At 51.4% G+C, this 17752-nt stretch overlaps 13 non-coding genes across 13 annotated transcripts; all 13 read left to right on the plus strand.

Moving 5' to 3' along the window:
* The first annotated feature begins 288 nt into the window (after positions 1-288).
* On the plus strand, positions 289-408 carry LOC126325767 (5S ribosomal RNA). The gene has a single exon (XR_007560360.1). It is a non-coding gene; the product is annotated as a 5S ribosomal RNA (ribosomal RNA).
* A 1291-nt stretch (positions 409-1699) lies between these two features.
* LOC126325737 (5S ribosomal RNA) lies at positions 1700-1818 on the plus strand. The gene has a single exon (XR_007560331.1). It is a non-coding gene; the product is annotated as a 5S ribosomal RNA (ribosomal RNA).
* Positions 1819-3106: 1288 nt separating this feature from the next.
* Positions 3107-3225, plus strand: LOC126325749 (5S ribosomal RNA). The gene has a single exon (XR_007560342.1). It is a non-coding gene; the product is annotated as a 5S ribosomal RNA (ribosomal RNA).
* A 1287-nt stretch (positions 3226-4512) lies between these two features.
* On the plus strand, positions 4513-4631 carry LOC126325760 (5S ribosomal RNA). Its single transcript, XR_007560353.1, has one exon. It is a non-coding gene; the product is annotated as a 5S ribosomal RNA (ribosomal RNA).
* A 1288-nt stretch (positions 4632-5919) lies between these two features.
* LOC126325769 (5S ribosomal RNA) lies at positions 5920-6038 on the plus strand. The gene has a single exon (XR_007560361.1). It is a non-coding gene; the product is annotated as a 5S ribosomal RNA (ribosomal RNA).
* A 1287-nt stretch (positions 6039-7325) lies between these two features.
* Positions 7326-7444, plus strand: LOC126325770 (5S ribosomal RNA). The gene has a single exon (XR_007560362.1). It is a non-coding gene; the product is annotated as a 5S ribosomal RNA (ribosomal RNA).
* A 1287-nt stretch (positions 7445-8731) lies between these two features.
* Positions 8732-8850, plus strand: LOC126325738 (5S ribosomal RNA). The gene has a single exon (XR_007560332.1). It is a non-coding gene; the product is annotated as a 5S ribosomal RNA (ribosomal RNA).
* A 1288-nt stretch (positions 8851-10138) lies between these two features.
* On the plus strand, positions 10139-10257 carry LOC126325739 (5S ribosomal RNA). The gene has a single exon (XR_007560333.1). It is a non-coding gene; the product is annotated as a 5S ribosomal RNA (ribosomal RNA).
* Positions 10258-11544: 1287 nt separating this feature from the next.
* On the plus strand, positions 11545-11663 carry LOC126325740 (5S ribosomal RNA). Its single transcript, XR_007560334.1, has one exon. It is a non-coding gene; the product is annotated as a 5S ribosomal RNA (ribosomal RNA).
* Positions 11664-12951: 1288 nt separating this feature from the next.
* LOC126325741 (5S ribosomal RNA) lies at positions 12952-13070 on the plus strand. The gene has a single exon (XR_007560335.1). It is a non-coding gene; the product is annotated as a 5S ribosomal RNA (ribosomal RNA).
* A 1287-nt stretch (positions 13071-14357) lies between these two features.
* Positions 14358-14476, plus strand: LOC126325743 (5S ribosomal RNA). The gene has a single exon (XR_007560336.1). It is a non-coding gene; the product is annotated as a 5S ribosomal RNA (ribosomal RNA).
* A 1287-nt stretch (positions 14477-15763) lies between these two features.
* On the plus strand, positions 15764-15882 carry LOC126325744 (5S ribosomal RNA). Its single transcript, XR_007560337.1, has one exon. It is a non-coding gene; the product is annotated as a 5S ribosomal RNA (ribosomal RNA).
* Positions 15883-17169: 1287 nt separating this feature from the next.
* On the plus strand, positions 17170-17288 carry LOC126325745 (5S ribosomal RNA). The gene has a single exon (XR_007560338.1). It is a non-coding gene; the product is annotated as a 5S ribosomal RNA (ribosomal RNA).
* The last annotated feature ends 464 nt before the right edge of the window (positions 17289-17752 follow it).

Here is a 17752-nt window from a genome sequence, read left to right on the forward strand (position 1 = left end):
CGCAGCGAGCGGCAGTCGAGCAAAGTCGGGACAAGTCGGGGACGGAAGGTGACAGCCGATTATGCACCGTGCGAATTACGCAAATATCTAGAAGCGCGACGCGTGTCAGGCAGGTGAGAACGCTTCTCTCGGTCCAGCAGGACACTGCCCACACCCCCGCGCCGCACTGCGCGTCGCCTCGAGGTGGAAGGACGTGCTTTGCGTCAAATGTGCCACCGAAAATGGCGATTGCGTGTATTGGGAGGAGAGGCGAAGCCTTCTTGTGCCGTGCGGCTACAGTATAAGGACGCCAACGGCCATACCATGTTGAATTACACCGGTTTCTCGTCCGATCACCGAAGTTAAGCAACATCGGGCCCGTTAGTACTTGGATGGGTGACCGCCTGGGAACACCGGGTGCTGTTGGCTCCCTCTCTTCTTTTTAAATTTTATGTCACTACACCTGCCAGCCCTCTTTTCATACAACTCTCAGGTGCGACGAAGATGCTTCCACAAGCATTTTAAACTACTGTATTAAACGTAAGATGCGAAATTACAGTAATGAACTCAGTTTGTACAATAATGCGCGGAGGAAGAGTGCTAGGAACTCGTTGAAAATAACGAAACACTGCGAATCGACAGATGTGCTCTTGAAATGCGTCAGAGCCTACTGTTTTGTAGGAGCGCTAAATTCCAAAAACTAACTACATTAAAAAAAACTGTTCCCGTCCGACCACCGAAGATAAGCAACAACGTTTATATTCGGATCGGCGACCGCCTGGGAACTCTGGCTGTCTTCATTTCTTGCTTCCTTGTCGCTACCCCTGCCAGCCGTTTTTTCATGCTACCTTTCTCATGTGACAAAGATGCTTCCATACTGATTATTAAACTATCGTAAGATACGATATTAAGGAACTCAGTTTGAAAAGAGTGCGCCAAGGAAGACTTGCAAAGAGTCTCTGGAAATAACAAAACAGTATGAAGTGACAGAAATGTTGTGAAATACGTCAGGGCATATTGTTTTGTAGCAGTGCACAACGGCAAATTTGTAAAACAAAAATTTACCTTTCGTCGCTACAAGAGATGGATACTTTGTCGAAAAGCCTGTGTCTTGTGTGCATGTTTTCGCACCTTTCCACGGCACGGCCGCGGCACAGAGCTGCTCTGGTAGCTCCGAACGGCCGCCACACGTCGCCTCGGACACGCCGGTTCGGCCCGCGCCCATCTCGCAGATGTTCCTCGTGCCTTGTGCTGTCATATGGACCGCGAACCCGAGCGGCAGCGAGCGGCAGTCGAGCAAAGTCGGGACAAGTCGGGACGGAAGGTGACAGCCGATTATGCACCGTGCGAATTACGCAAATATCTAGAAGCGCGACGCGTGTCAGGCAGGTGAGAACGCTTCTCTCGGTCCAGCAGGACACTGCCACACCCCGCGCAGTCCACCCGCCGCCCGGCCGCGCGCAATCCCTGCGACGGGACAACAATAACAAGGTGCGTCTCCCGCGAGTGTCGGAGGCCGCACGACACACGCGAGACAGATGGGCGGTGCAACGAGCAGCTGTGTTGTGCGTCTGACCCACGTGGCGGCGCGCCGCACTGCGCGTCGCCTTCGAGGTGGGAAGGACGTGCTTTGCGTCAAATGTGCCACCGAAAATGGCGATTGCGTGTATTGGGAGGAGAGGCGAATCCTTCTTGTGCCGTGCGGCTACAGTATAAGGACGCCAACGGCCATACCATGTTGAATACACCGGTTCTCGTCCGATCACCGAAGTTAAGCAACATCGGGCCCGGTTAGTACTTGGATGGGTGACCGCCTGGGAACACCGGGTGCTGTTGGCTCCCTCTCTTCTTTCAAATTTTATGTCTCTACACCTGCCAGCCCTCTTTTCATACAAACTCTCAGGTGCGACAAAGATGCTTCCACAAGCATTTTAAACTACTGTATTAAACGAAAGATGCGAAATTACAGTAATGAACTCAGTTTGTACAAGAATGCGCGGAGGAAGAGTGATAGGAACTCGTTGAAAATAACGAAACACTGCGAATCGACAGATGTGCTCTTGAAATGCGTCAGAGCCTACTGTTTTGTAGGAGCGCTAAATTCCAAAAACTAACTACATTAAAAAAAAAAAAACCTGTTCCCGTCCGACCACCGAAGATAAGCAACAACGTTTATATTCGGATCGGCGACCGCCTGGGAACTCTGGCTGTCTTCATTTCTTGCTTTCTTGTCGCTACCCCTGCCAGCCGTTTTTTCATGCTACCTTTCTCATGTGACAAAGATGCTTCCATACTGATTTTAAACTATCGTAAGATACGATATTAAGGAACTCAGTTTGAAAAGAGTGCGCCAAGGAAGACTTCCAAAGAGTCTCTGGAAATAACAAAACAGTATGAAGTGACAGAAATGTTGTGAAATACGTCAGGGCATATTGTTTTGTAGCAGTGCACAACGGCAAATTTGTAAACAAAAATTTACCTTTCGTCGCTACAAGAGATGGATACTTTGTCGAAAAGCCTGTGTCTTGTGTGCATGTTTTCGCACCTTTCCACGGCACGGCGCGGCACAGAGCTGCTCTGGTAGCTCCGAACGGCCGCACACGTCGCCTCGGACACGCCGGTTCGGCCCGCGCCCATCTCGCAGATGTTCCTCGTGCTTGTGCTGTCATATGGACCGCGACCCGAGCGGCAGCGAGCGGCAGTCGAGCAAAGTCGGGACAAGTCGGGACGGAAGGTGACAGCCGATTATGCACCGTGCGAATTACGCAAATATCTAGAAGCGCGACGCGTGTCAGGCAGGTGAGAACGCTTCTCTCGGTCCAGCAGGACACTGCCACACCCCGCGCAGTCCACCCGCCGCCCGGCCGCGCGCAATCCCTGCGACGGACAACAATAACAAGGTGCGTCTCCCGCGAGTGTCGGAGGCCGCACGAACCAAACGAATGACGGGGCGGTGCAACGAGCAGCTGTGTTGTGCGTCTGACCCACGTGGCGGCGCGCCGCACTGCGCGTCGCCTTCGAGGTGGAAGGACGTGCTTTGCGTCAAATGTGCCACCGAAAATGGCGATTGCGTGTATTGGGAGGAGAGGCGAATCCTTCTTGTGCCGTGCGGCTACAGTATAAGGACGCCAACGGCCATACCATGTTGAATACACCGGTTCTCGTCCGATCACCGAAGTTAAGCAACATCGGGCCCGGTTAGTACTTGGATGGGTGACCGCCTGGGAACACCGGGTGCTGTTGGCTCCCTCTCTTCTTTCAAATTTTATGTCTCTACACCTGCCAGCCCTCTTTTCATACAAACTCTCAGGTGCGACAAAGATGCTTCCACAAGCATTTTAAACTACTGTATTAAACGAAAGATGCGAAATTACAGTAATGAACTCAGTTTGTACAAGAATGCGCGGAGGAAGAGTGATAGGAACTCGTTGAAAATAACGAAACACTGCGAATCGACAGATGTGCTCTTGAAATGCGTCAGAGCCTACTGTTTTGTAGGAGCGCTAAATTCCAAAAACTAACTACATTAAAAAAAAAAAAACCTGTTCCCGTCCGACCACCGAAGATAAGCAACAACGTTTATATTCGGATCGGCGACCGCCTGGGAACTCTGGCTGTCTTCATTTCTTGCTTTCTTGTCGCTACCCCTGCCAGCCGTTTTTTCATGCTACCTTTCTCATGTGACAAAGATGCTTCCATACTAATTTTAAACTATCGTAAGATACGATATTAAGGAACTCAGTTTGAAAAGAGTGCGCCAAGGAAGACTTCCAAAGAGTCTCTGGAAATAACAAAACAGTATGAAGTGACAGAAATGTTGTGAAATACGTCAGGGCATATTGTTTTGTAGCAGTGCACAACGGCAAATTTGTAAACAAAAATTTACCTTTCGTCGCTACAAGAGATGGATACTTTGTCGAAAAGCCTGTGTCTTGTGTGCATGTTTTCGCACCTTTCCACGGCACGGCGCGGCACAGAGCTGCTCTGGTAGCTCCGAACGGCCGCACACGTCGCCTCGGACACGCCGGTTCGGCCCGCGCCCATCTCGCAGATGTTCCTCGTGCTTGTGCTGTCATATGGACCGCGACCCGAGCGGCAGCGAGCGGCAGTCGAGCAAAGTCGGGACAAGTCGGGACGGAAGGTGACAGCCGATTATGCACCGTGCGAATTACGCAAATATCTAGAAGCGCGACGCGTGTCAGGCAGGTGAGAACGCTTCTCTCGGTCCAGCAGGACACTGCCACACCCCGCGCAGTCCACCCGCCGCCCGGCCGCGCGCAATCCCTGCGACGGACAACAATAACAAGGTGCGTCTCCCGCGAGTGTCGGAGGCCGCACGAACCAAACGAATGACGGGCGGTGCAACGAGCAGCTGTGTTGTGCGTCTGACCCACGTGGCGGCGCGCCGCACTGCGCGTCGCCTTCGAGGTGGAAGGACGTGCTTTGCGTCAAATGTGCCACCGAAAATGGCGATTGCGTGTATTGGGAGGAGAGGCGAATCCTTCTTGTGCCGTGCGGCTACAGTATAAGGACGCCAACGGCCATACCATGTTGAATACACCGGTTCTCGTCCGATCACCGAAGTTAAGCAACATCGGGCCCGGTTAGTACTTGGATGGGTGACCGCCTGGGAACACCGGGTGCTGTTGGCTCCCTCTCTTCTTTCAAATTTTATGTCTCTACACCTGCCAGCCCTCTTTTCATACAAACTCTCAGGTGCGACAAAGATGCTTCCACAAGCATTTTAAACTACTGTATTAAACGAAAGATGCGAAATTACAGTAATGAACTCAGTTTGTACAAGAATGCGCGGAGGAAGAGTGATAGGAACTCGTTGAAAATAACGAAACACTGCGAATCGACAGATGTGCTCTTGAAATGCGTCAGAGCCTACTGTTTTGTAGGAGCGCTAAATTCCAAAAACTAACTACATTAAAAAAAAAAAAAACCTGTTCCCGTCCGACCACCGAAGATAAGCAACAACGTTTATATTCGGATCGGCGACCGCCTGGGAACTCTGGCTGTCTTCATTTCTTGCTTTCTTGTCGCTACCCCTGCCAGCCGTTTTTTCATGCTACCTTTCTCATGTGACAAAGATGCTTCCATACTAATTTTAAACTATCGTAAGATACGATATTAAGGAACTCAGTTTGAAAAGAGTGCGCCAAGGAAGACTTCCAAAGAGTCTCTGGAAATAACAAAACAGTATGAAGTGACAGAAATGTTGTGAAATACGTCAGGGCATATTGTTTTGTAGCAGTGCACAACGGCAAATTTGTAAACAAAAATTTACCTTTCGTCGCTACAAGAGATGGATACTTTGTCGAAAAGCCTGTGTCTTGTGTGCATGTTTTCGCACCTTTCCACGGCACGGCGCGGCACAGAGCTGCTCTGGTAGCTCCGAACGGCCGCACACGTCGCCTCGGACACGCCGGTTCGGCCCGCGCCCATCTCGCAGATGTTCCTCGTGCTTGTGCTGTCATATGGACCGCGACCCGAGCGGCAGCGAGCGGCAGTCGAGCAAAGTCGGGACAAGTCGGGACGGAAGGTGACAGCCGATTATGCACCGTGCGAATTACGCAAATATCTAGAAGCGCGACGCGTGTCAGGCAGGTGAGAACGCTTCTCTCGGTCCAGCAGGACACTGCCACACCCCGCGCAGTCCACCCGCCGCCCGGCCGCGCGCAATCCCTGCGACGGACAACAATAACAAGGTGCGTCTCCCGCGAGTGTCGGAGGCCGCACGAACCAAACGAATGACGGGCGGTGCAACGAGCAGCTGTGTTGTGCGTCTGACCCACGTGGCGGCGCGCCGCACTGCGCGTCGCCTTCGAGGTGGAAGGACGTGCTTTGCGTCAAATGTGCCACCGAAAATGGCGATTGCGTGTATTGGGAGGAGAGGCGAATCCTTCTTGTGCCGTGCGGCTACAGTATAAGGACGCCAACGGCCATACCATGTTGAATACACCGGTTCTCGTCCGATCACCGAAGTTAAGCAACATCGGGCCCGGTTAGTACTTGGATGGGTGACCGCCTGGGAACACCGGGTGCTGTTGGCTCCCTCTCTTCTTTCAAATTTTATGTCTCTACACCTGCCAGCCCTCTTTTCATACAAACTCTCAGGTGCGACAAAGATGCTTCCACAAGCATTTTAAACTACTGTATTAAACGAAAGATGCGAAATTACAGTAATGAACTCAGTTTGTACAAGAATGCGCGGAGGAAGAGTGATAGGAACTCGTTGAAAATAACGAAACACTGCGAATCGACAGATGTGCTCTTGAAATGCGTCAGAGCCTACTGTTTTGTAGGAGCGCTAAATTCCAAAAACTAACTACATTAAAAAAAAAAAAACCTGTTCCCGTCCGACCACCGAAGATAAGCAACAACGTTTATATTCGGATCGGCGACCGCCTGGGAACTCTGGCTGTCTTCATTTCTTGCTTTCTTGTCGCTACCCCTGCCAGCCGTTTTTTCATGCTACCTTTCTCATGTGACAAAGATGCTTCCATACTGATTTTAAACTATCGTAAGATACGATATTAAGGAACTCAGTTTGAAAAGAGTGCGCCAAGGAAGACTTCCAAAGAGTCTCTGGAAATAACAAAACAGTATGAAGTGACAGAAATGTTGTGAAATACGTCAGGGCATATTGTTTTGTAGCAGTGCACAACGGCAAATTTGTAAACAAAAATTTACCTTTCGTCGCTACAAGAGATGGATACTTTGTCGAAAAGCCTGTGTCTTGTGTGCATGTTTTCGCACCTTTCCACGGCACGGCGCGGCACAGAGCTGCTCTGGTAGCTCCGAACGGCCGCACACGTCGCCTCGGACACGCCGGTTCGGCCCGCGCCCATCTCGCAGATGTTCCTCGTGCTTGTGCTGTCATATGGACCGCGACCCGAGCGGCAGCGAGCGGCAGTCGAGCAAAGTCGGGACAAGTCGGGACGGAAGGTGACAGCCGATTATGCACCGTGCGAATTACGCAAATATCTAGAAGCGCGACGCGTGTCAGGCAGGTGAGAACGCTTCTCTCGGTCCAGCAGGACACTGCCACACCCCGCGCAGTCCACCCGCCGCCCGGCCGCGCGCAATCCCTGCGACGGACAACAATAACAAGGTGCGTCTCCCGCGAGTGTCGGAGGCCGCACGAACCAAACGAATGACGGGCGGTGCAACGAGCAGCTGTGTTGTGCGTCTGACCCACGTGGCGGCGCGCCGCACTGCGCGTCGCCTTCGAGGTGGAAGGACGTGCTTTGCGTCAAATGTGCCACCGAAAATGGCGATTGCGTGTATTGGGAGGAGAGGCGAATCCTTCTTGTGCCGTGCGGCTACAGTATAAGGACGCCAACGGCCATACCATGTTGAATACACCGGTTCTCGTCCGATCACCGAAGTTAAGCAACATCGGGCCCGGTTAGTACTTGGATGGGTGACCGCCTGGGAACACCGGGTGCTGTTGGCTCCCTCTCTTCTTTCAAATTTTATGTCTCTACACCTGCCAGCCCTCTTTTCATACAAACTCTCAGGTGCGACAAAGATGCTTCCACAAGCATTTTAAACTACTGTATTAAACGAAAGATGCGAAATTACAGTAATGAACTCAGTTTGTACAAGAATGCGCGGAGGAAGAGTGATAGGAACTCGTTGAAAATAACGAAACACTGCGAATCGACAGATGTGCTCTTGAAATGCGTCAGAGCCTACTGTTTTGTAGGAGCGCTAAATTCCAAAAACTAACTACATTAAAAAAAAAAAAACCTGTTCCCGTCCGACCACCGAAGATAAGCAACAACGTTTATATTCGGATCGGCGACCGCCTGGGAACTCTGGCTGTCTTCATTTCTTGCTTTCTTGTCGCTACCCCTGCCAGCCGTTTTTTCATGCTACCTTTCTCATGTGACAAAGATGCTTCCATACTAATTTTAAACTATCGTAAGATACGATATTAAGGAACTCAGTTTGAAAAGAGTGCGCCAAGGAAGACTTCCAAAGAGTCTCTGGAAATAACAAAACAGTATGAAGTGACAGAAATGTTGTGAAATACGTCAGGGCATATTGTTTTGTAGCAGTGCACAACGGCAAATTTGTAAACAAAAATTTACCTTTCGTCGCTACAAGAGATGGATACTTTGTCGAAAAGCCTGTGTCTTGTGTGCATGTTTTCGCACCTTTCCACGGCACGGCGCGGCACAGAGCTGCTCTGGTAGCTCCGAACGGCCGCACACGTCGCCTCGGACACGCCGGTTCGGCCCGCGCCCATCTCGCAGATGTTCCTCGTGCTTGTGCTGTCATATGGACCGCGACCCGAGCGGCAGCGAGCGGCAGTCGAGCAAAGTCGGGACAAGTCGGGACGGAAGGTGACAGCCGATTATGCACCGTGCGAATTACGCAAATATCTAGAAGCGCGACGCGTGTCAGGCAGGTGAGAACGCTTCTCTCGGTCCAGCAGGACACTGCCACACCCCGCGCAGTCCACCCGCCGCCCGGCCGCGCGCAATCCCTGCGACGGACAACAATAACAAGGTGCGTCTCCCGCGAGTGTCGGAGGCCGCACGAACCAAACGAATGACGGGCGGTGCAACGAGCAGCTGTGTTGTGCGTCTGACCCACGTGGCGGCGCGCCGCACTGCGCGTCGCCTTCGAGGTGGAAGGACGTGCTTTGCGTCAAATGTGCCACCGAAAATGGCGATTGCGTGTATTGGGAGGAGAGGCGAATCCTTCTTGTGCCGTGCGGCTACAGTATAAGGACGCCAACGGCCATACCATGTTGAATACACCGGTTCTCGTCCGATCACCGAAGTTAAGCAACATCGGGCCCGGTTAGTACTTGGATGGGTGACCGCCTGGGAACACCGGGTGCTGTTGGCTCCCTCTCTTCTTTCAAATTTTATGTCTCTACACCTGCCAGCCCTCTTTTCATACAAACTCTCAGGTGCGACAAAGATGCTTCCACAAGCATTTTAAACTACTGTATTAAACGAAAGATGCGAAATTACAGTAATGAACTCAGTTTGTACAAGAATGCGCGGAGGAAGAGTGATAGGAACTCGTTGAAAATAACGAAACACTGCGAATCGACAGATGTGCTCTTGAAATGCGTCAGAGCCTACTGTTTTGTAGGAGCGCTAAATTCCAAAAACTAACTACATTAAAAAAAAAAAAAACCTGTTCCCGTCCGACCACCGAAGATAAGCAACAACGTTTATATTCGGATCGGCGACCGCCTGGGAACTCTGGCTGTCTTCATTTCTTGCTTTCTTGTCGCTACCCCTGCCAGCCGTTTTTTCATGCTACCTTTCTCATGTGACAAAGATGCTTCCATACTAATTTTAAACTATCGTAAGATACGATATTAAGGAACTCAGTTTGAAAAGAGTGCGCCAAGGAAGACTTCCAAAGAGTCTCTGGAAATAACAAAACAGTATGAAGTGACAGAAATGTTGTGAAATACGTCAGGGCATATTGTTTTGTAGCAGTGCACAACGGCAAATTTGTAAACAAAAATTTACCTTTCGTCGCTACAAGAGATGGATACTTTGTCGAAAAGCCTGTGTCTTGTGTGCATGTTTTCGCACCTTTCCACGGCACGGCGCGGCACAGAGCTGCTCTGGTAGCTCCGAACGGCCGCACACGTCGCCTCGGACACGCCGGTTCGGCCCGCGCCCATCTCGCAGATGTTCCTCGTGCTTGTGCTGTCATATGGACCGCGACCCGAGCGGCAGCGAGCGGCAGTCGAGCAAAGTCGGGACAAGTCGGGACGGAAGGTGACAGCCGATTATGCACCGTGCGAATTACGCAAATATCTAGAAGCGCGACGCGTGTCAGGCAGGTGAGAACGCTTCTCTCGGTCCAGCAGGACACTGCCACACCCCGCGCAGTCCACCCGCCGCCCGGCCGCGCGCAATCCCTGCGACGGACAACAATAACAAGGTGCGTCTCCCGCGAGTGTCGGAGGCCGCACGAACCAAACGAATGACGGGCGGTGCAACGAGCAGCTGTGTTGTGCGTCTGACCCACGTGGCGGCGCGCCGCACTGCGCGTCGCCTTCGAGGTGGAAGGACGTGCTTTGCGTCAAATGTGCCACCGAAAATGGCGATTGCGTGTATTGGGAGGAGAGGCGAATCCTTCTTGTGCCGTGCGGCTACAGTATAAGGACGCCAACGGCCATACCATGTTGAATACACCGGTTCTCGTCCGATCACCGAAGTTAAGCAACATCGGGCCCGGTTAGTACTTGGATGGGTGACCGCCTGGGAACACCGGGTGCTGTTGGCTCCCTCTCTTCTTTCAAATTTTATGTCTCTACACCTGCCAGCCCTCTTTTCATACAAACTCTCAGGTGCGACAAAGATGCTTCCACAAGCATTTTAAACTACTGTATTAAACGAAAGATGCGAAATTACAGTAATGAACTCAGTTTGTACAAGAATGCGCGGAGGAAGAGTGATAGGAACTCGTTGAAAATAACGAAACACTGCGAATCGACAGATGTGCTCTTGAAATGCGTCAGAGCCTACTGTTTTGTAGGAGCGCTAAATTCCAAAAACTAACTACATTAAAAAAAAAAAAACCTGTTCCCGTCCGACCACCGAAGATAAGCAACAACGTTTATATTCGGATCGGCGACCGCCTGGGAACTCTGGCTGTCTTCATTTCTTGCTTTCTTGTCGCTACCCCTGCCAGCCGTTTTTTCATGCTACCTTTCTCATGTGACAAAGATGCTTCCATACTGATTTTAAACTATCGTAAGATACGATATTAAGGAACTCAGTTTGAAAAGAGTGCGCCAAGGAAGACTTCCAAAGAGTCTCTGGAAATAACAAAACAGTATGAAGTGACAGAAATGTTGTGAAATACGTCAGGGCATATTGTTTTGTAGCAGTGCACAACGGCAAATTTGTAAACAAAAATTTACCTTTCGTCGCTACAAGAGATGGATACTTTGTCGAAAAGCCTGTGTCTTGTGTGCATGTTTTCGCACCTTTCCACGGCACGGCGCGGCACAGAGCTGCTCTGGTAGCTCCGAACGGCCGCACACGTCGCCTCGGACACGCCGGTTCGGCCCGCGCCCATCTCGCAGATGTTCCTCGTGCTTGTGCTGTCATATGGACCGCGACCCGAGCGGCAGCGAGCGGCAGTCGAGCAAAGTCGGGACAAGTCGGGACGGAAGGTGACAGCCGATTATGCACCGTGCGAATTACGCAAATATCTAGAAGCGCGACGCGTGTCAGGCAGGTGAGAACGCTTCTCTCGGTCCAGCAGGACACTGCCACACCCCGCGCAGTCCACCCGCCGCCCGGCCGCGCGCAATCCCTGCGACGGACAACAATAACAAGGTGCGTCTCCCGCGAGTGTCGGAGGCCGCACGAACCAAACGAATGACGGGCGGTGCAACGAGCAGCTGTGTTGTGCGTCTGACCCACGTGGCGGCGCGCCGCACTGCGCGTCGCCTTCGAGGTGGAAGGACGTGCTTTGCGTCAAATGTGCCACCGAAAATGGCGATTGCGTGTATTGGGAGGAGAGGCGAATCCTTCTTGTGCCGTGCGGCTACAGTATAAGGACGCCAACGGCCATACCATGTTGAATACACCGGTTCTCGTCCGATCACCGAAGTTAAGCAACATCGGGCCCGGTTAGTACTTGGATGGGTGACCGCCTGGGAACACCGGGTGCTGTTGGCTCCCTCTCTTCTTTCAAATTTTATGTCTCTACACCTGCCAGCCCTCTTTTCATACAAACTCTCAGGTGCGACAAAGATGCTTCCACAAGCATTTTAAACTACTGTATTAAACGAAAGATGCGAAATTACAGTAATGAACTCAGTTTGTACAAGAATGCGCGGAGGAAGAGTGATAGGAACTCGTTGAAAATAACGAAACACTGCGAATCGACAGATGTGCTCTTGAAATGCGTCAGAGCCTACTGTTTTGTAGGAGCGCTAAATTCCAAAAACTAACTACATTAAAAAAAAAAAAAACCTGTTCCCGTCCGACCACCGAAGATAAGCAACAACGTTTATATTCGGATCGGCGACCGCCTGGGAACTCTGGCTGTCTTCATTTCTTGCTTTCTTGTCGCTACCCCTGCCAGCCGTTTTTTCATGCTACCTTTCTCATGTGACAAAGATGCTTCCATACTAATTTTAAACTATCGTAAGATACGATATTAAGGAACTCAGTTTGAAAAGAGTGCGCCAAGGAAGACTTCCAAAGAGTCTCTGGAAATAACAAAACAGTATGAAGTGACAGAAATGTTGTGAAATACGTCAGGGCATATTGTTTTGTAGCAGTGCACAACGGCAAATTTGTAAACAAAAATTTACCTTTCGTCGCTACAAGAGATGGATACTTTGTCGAAAAGCCTGTGTCTTGTGTGCATGTTTTCGCACCTTTCCACGGCACGGCGCGGCACAGAGCTGCTCTGGTAGCTCCGAACGGCCGCACACGTCGCCTCGGACACGCCGGTTCGGCCCGCGCCCATCTCGCAGATGTTCCTCGTGCTTGTGCTGTCATATGGACCGCGACCCGAGCGGCAGCGAGCGGCAGTCGAGCAAAGTCGGGACAAGTCGGGACGGAAGGTGACAGCCGATTATGCACCGTGCGAATTACGCAAATATCTAGAAGCGCGACGCGTGTCAGGCAGGTGAGAACGCTTCTCTCGGTCCAGCAGGACACTGCCACACCCCGCGCAGTCCACCCGCCGCCCGGCCGCGCGCAATCCCTGCGACGGACAACAATAACAAGGTGCGTCTCCCGCGAGTGTCGGAGGCCGCACGAACCAAACGAATGACGGGCGGTGCAACGAGCAGCTGTGTTGTGCGTCTGACCCACGTGGCGGCGCGCCGCACTGCGCGTCGCCTTCGAGGTGGAAGGACGTGCTTTGCGTCAAATGTGCCACCGAAAATGGCGATTGCGTGTATTGGGAGGAGAGGCGAATCCTTCTTGTGCCGTGCGGCTACAGTATAAGGACGCCAACGGCCATACCATGTTGAATACACCGGTTCTCGTCCGATCACCGAAGTTAAGCAACATCGGGCCCGGTTAGTACTTGGATGGGTGACCGCCTGGGAACACCGGGTGCTGTTGGCTCCCTCTCTTCTTTCAAATTTTATGTCTCTACACCTGCCAGCCCTCTTTTCATACAAACTCTCAGGTGCGACAAAGATGCTTCCACAAGCATTTTAAACTACTGTATTAAACGAAAGATGCGAAATTACAGTAATGAACTCAGTTTGTACAAGAATGCGCGGAGGAAGAGTGATAGGAACTCGTTGAAAATAACGAAACACTGCGAATCGACAGATGTGCTCTTGAAATGCGTCAGAGCCTACTGTTTTGTAGGAGCGCTAAATTCCAAAAACTAACTACATTAAAAAAAAAAAAACCTGTTCCCGTCCGACCACCGAAGATAAGCAACAACGTTTATATTCGGATCGGCGACCGCCTGGGAACTCTGGCTGTCTTCATTTCTTGCTTTCTTGTCGCTACCCCTGCCAGCCGTTTTTTCATGCTACCTTTCTCATGTGACAAAGATGCTTCCATACTGATTTTAAACTATCGTAAGATACGATATTAAGGAACTCAGTTTGAAAAGAGTGCGCCAAGGAAGACTTCCAAAGAGTCTCTGGAAATAACAAAACAGTATGAAGTGACAGAAATGTTGTGAAATACGTCAGGGCATATTGTTTTGTAGCAGTGCACAACGGCAAATTTGTAAACAAAAATTTACCTTTCGTCGCTACAAGAGATGGATACTTTGTCGAAAAGCCTGTGTCTTGTGTGCATGTTTTCGCACCTTTCCACGGCACGGCGCGGCACAGAGCTGCTCTGGTAGCTCCGAACGGCCGCACACGTCGCCTCGGACACGCCGGTTCGGCCCGCGCCCATCTCGCAGATGTTCCTCGTGCTTGTGCTGTCATATGGACCGCGACCCGAGCGGCAGCGAGCGGCAGTCGAGCAAAGTCGGGACAAGTCGGGACGGAAGGTGACAGCCGATTATGCACCGTGCGAATTACGCAAATATCTAGAAGCGCGACGCGTGTCAGGCAGGTGAGAACGCTTCTCTCGGTCCAGCAGGACACTGCCACACCCCGCGCAGTCCACCCGCCGCCCGGCCGCGCGCAATCCCTGCGACGGACAACAATAACAAGGTGCGTCTCCCGCGAGTGTCGGAGGCCGCACGAACCAAACGAATGACGGGCGGTGCAACGAGCAGCTGTGTTGTGCGTCTGACCCACGTGGCGGCGCGCCGCACTGCGCGTCGCCTTCGAGGTGGAAGGACGTGCTTTGCGTCAAATGTGCCACCGAAAATGGCGATTGCGTGTATTGGGAGGAGAGGCGAATCCTTCTTGTGCCGTGCGGCTACAGTATAAGGACGCCAACGGCCATACCATGTTGAATACACCGGTTCTCGTCCGATCACCGAAGTTAAGCAACATCGGGCCCGGTTAGTACTTGGATGGGTGACCGCCTGGGAACACCGGGTGCTGTTGGCTCCCTCTCTTCTTTCAAATTTTATGTCTCTACACCTGCCAGCCCTCTTTTCATACAAACTCTCAGGTGCGACAAAGATGCTTCCACAAGCATTTTAAACTACTGTATTAAACGAAAGATGCGAAATTACAGTAATGAACTCAGTTTGTACAAGAATGCGCGGAGGAAGAGTGATAGGAACTCGTTGAAAATAACGAAACACTGCGAATCGACAGATGTGCTCTTGAAATGCGTCAGAGCCTACTGTTTTGTAGGAGCGCTAAATTCCAAAAACTAACTACATTAAAAAAAAAAAAACCTGTTCCCGTCCGACCACCGAAGATAAGCAACAACGTTTATATTCGGATCGGCGACCGCCTGGGAACTCTGGCTGTCTTCATTTCTTGCTTTCTTGTCGCTACCCCTGCCAGCCGTTTTTTCATGCTACCTTTCTCATGTGACAAAGATGCTTCCATACTAATTTTAAACTATCGTAAGATACGATATTAAGGAACTCAGTTTGAAAAGAGTGCGCCAAGGAAGACTTCCAAAGAGTCTCTGGAAATAACAAAACAGTATGAAGTGACAGAAATGTTGTGAAATACGTCAGGGCATATTGTTTTGTAGCAGTGCACAACGGCAAATTTGTAAACAAAAATTTACCTTTCGTCGCTACAAGAGATGGATACTTTGTCGAAAAGCCTGTGTCTTGTGTGCATGTTTTCGCACCTTTCCACGGCACGGCGCGGCACAGAGCTGCTCTGGTAGCTCCGAACGGCCGCACACGTCGCCTCGGACACGCCGGTTCGGCCCGCGCCCATCTCGCAGATGTTCCTCGTGCTTGTGCTGTCATATGGACCGCGACCCGAGCGGCAGCGAGCGGCAGTCGAGCAAAGTCGGGACAAGTCGGGACGGAAGGTGACAGCCGATTATGCACCGTGCGAATTACGCAAATATCTAGAAGCGCGACGCGTGTCAGGCAGGTGAGAACGCTTCTCTCGGTCCAGCAGGACACTGCCACACCCCGCGCAGTCCACCCGCCGCCCGGCCGCGCGCAATCCCTGCGACGGACAACAATAACAAGGTGCGTCTCCCGCGAGTGTCGGAGGCCGCACGAACCAAACGAATGACGGGCGGTGCAACGAGCAGCTGTGTTGTGCGTCTGACCCACGTGGCGGCGCGCCGCACTGCGCGTCGCCTTCGAGGTGGAAGGACGTGCTTTGCGTCAAATGTGCCACCGAAAATGGCGATTGCGTGTATTGGGAGGAGAGGCGAATCCTTCTTGTGCCGTGCGGCTACAGTATAAGGACGCCAACGGCCATACCATGTTGAATACACCGGTTCTCGTCCGATCACCGAAGTTAAGCAACATCGGGCCCGGTTAGTACTTGGATGGGTGACCGCCTGGGAACACCGGGTGCTGTTGGCTCCCTCTCTTCTTTCAAATTTTATGTCTCTACACCTGCCAGCCCTCTTTTCATACAAACTCTCAGGTGCGACAAAGATGCTTCCACAAGCATTTTAAACTACTGTATTAAACGAAAGATGCGAAATTACAGTAATGAACTCAGTTTGTACAAGAATGCGCGGAGGAAGAGTGATAGGAACTCGTTGAAAATAACGAAACACTGCGAATCGACAGATGTGCTCTTGAAATGCGTCAGAGCCTACTGTTTTGTAGGAGCGCTAAATTCCAAAAACTAACTACATTAAAAAAAAAAAAACCTGTTCCCGTCCGACCACCGAAGATAAGCAACAACGTTTATATTCGGATCGGCGACCGCCTGGGAACTCTGGCTGTCTTCATTTCTTGCTTTCTTGTCGCTACCCCTGCCAGCCGTTTTTTCATGCTACCTTTCTCATGTGACAAAGATGCTTCCATACTAATTTTAAACTATCGTAAGATACGATATTAAGGAACTCAGTTTGAAAAGAGTGCGCCAAGGAAGACTTCCAAAGAGTCTCTGGAAATAACAAAACAGTATGAAGTGACAGAAATGTTGTGAAATACGTCAGGGCATATTGTTTTGTAGCAGTGCACAACGGCAAATTTGTAAACAAAAATTTACCTTTCGTCGCTACAAGAGATGGATACTTTGTCGAAAAGCCTGTGTCTTGTGTGCATGTTTTCGCACCTTTCCACGGCACGGCGCGGCACAGAGCTGCTCTGGTAGCTCCGAACGGCCGCACACGTCGCCTCGGACACGCTGGTTCGGCCCGCGCCCATCTCGCAGATGTTCCTCGTGCTTGTGCTGTCATATGGACCGCGACCCGAGCGGCAGCGAGCGGCAGTCGAGCAAAGTCGGGACAAGTCGGGACGGAAGGTGACAGCCGATTATGCACCGTGCGAATTACGCAAATATCTAGAAGCGCGACGCGTGTCAGGCAGGTGAGAACGCTTCTCTCGGTCCAGCAGGACACTGCCACACCCCGCGCAGTCCACCCGCCGCCCGGCCGCGCGCAATCCCTGCGACGGACAACAATAACAAGGTGCGTCTCCCGCGAGTGTCGGAGGCCGCACGAACCAAACGAATGACGGGCGGTGCAACGAGCAGCTGTGTTGTGCGTCTGACCCACGTGGCGGCGCGCCGCACTGCGCGTCGCCTTCGAGGTGGAAGGACGTGCTTTGCGTCAAATGTGCCACCGAAAATGGCGATTGCGTGTATTGGGAGGAGAGGCGAATCCTTCTTGTGCCGTGCGGCTACAGTATAAGGACGCCAACGGCCATACCATGTTGAATACACCGGTTCTCGTCCGATCACCGAAGTTAAGCAACATCGGGCCCGGTTAGTACTTGGATGGGTGACCGCCTGGGAACACCGGGTGCTGTTGGCTCCCTCTCTTCTTTCAAATTTTATGTCTCTACACCTGCCAGCCCTCTTTTCATACAAACTCTCAGGTGCGACAAAGATGCTTCCACAAGCATTTTAAACTACTGTATTAAACGAAAGATGCGAAATTACAGTAATGAACTCAGTTTGTACAAGAATGCGCGGAGGAAGAGTGATAGGAACTCGTTGAAAATAACGAAACACTGCGAATCGACAGATGTGCTCTTGAAATGCGTCAGAGCCTACTGTTTTGTAGGAGCGCTAAATTCCAAAAACTAACTACATTAAAAAAAAAAAAAACCTGTTCCCGTCCGACCACCGAAGATAAGCAACAACGTTTATATTCGGATCGGCGACCGCCTGGGAACTCTGGCTGTCTTCATTTCTTGCTTTCTTGTCGCTACCCCTGCCAGCCGTTTTTTCATGCTACCTTTCTCATGTGACAAAGATGCTTCCATACTAATTTTA

The sequence above is a fragment of the Schistocerca gregaria genome, unplaced genomic scaffold, assembly GCF_023897955.1.
Source record: "Schistocerca gregaria isolate iqSchGreg1 unplaced genomic scaffold, iqSchGreg1.2 ptg000941l, whole genome shotgun sequence".
Classification (NCBI taxonomy): Eukaryota; Metazoa; Arthropoda; class Insecta; order Orthoptera; family Acrididae; genus Schistocerca; species Schistocerca gregaria.